The following is a 462-nucleotide window of genomic DNA, read 5'->3' on the forward strand; positions in this document are numbered from 1 at the left end:
CTCTTTCTGTTCATTCGTCTTTAATTTGTCTTTACCTAATTGTCAGAATATACGAGACAGTTTCTCGCAGTTCGTCCTAGCTTTCCTCACATTAACTGTTATTAGCGTTAAAACGAACAAAGGAAAGAAAAATATGTCTTTGATAAAGTGTGCATTACTTTGTGTGATACATTTTAATAATTCTACGCAGGTGTTACTAAGTTTTTTGGAATTAATTAATTGAGAGATTCATATTAATAATTATAAATTATTATTTATCAGTATCAGGTAATGGTGCGTCGATTTATTGGGATAATAAAAGATTATTACTAATGATAATATAATTATTAACTTCACTTATAATGTAAGTAGCTATATAATATTATGTTAAAATAGACTATAAAAGTAAATGTAATTTTGAACTTATAATTCGTTAATAGTTAGAGCAGACTTGTTTTCATGGAGTGCAGAGGATGAAAATTA

This window comes from Trachymyrmex cornetzi, unplaced genomic scaffold, assembly GCF_001594075.2.
Source record: "Trachymyrmex cornetzi isolate Tcor2-1 unplaced genomic scaffold, Tcor1.1 scaffold182, whole genome shotgun sequence".
NCBI lineage: Eukaryota > Metazoa > Arthropoda > Insecta > Hymenoptera > Formicidae > Trachymyrmex > Trachymyrmex cornetzi.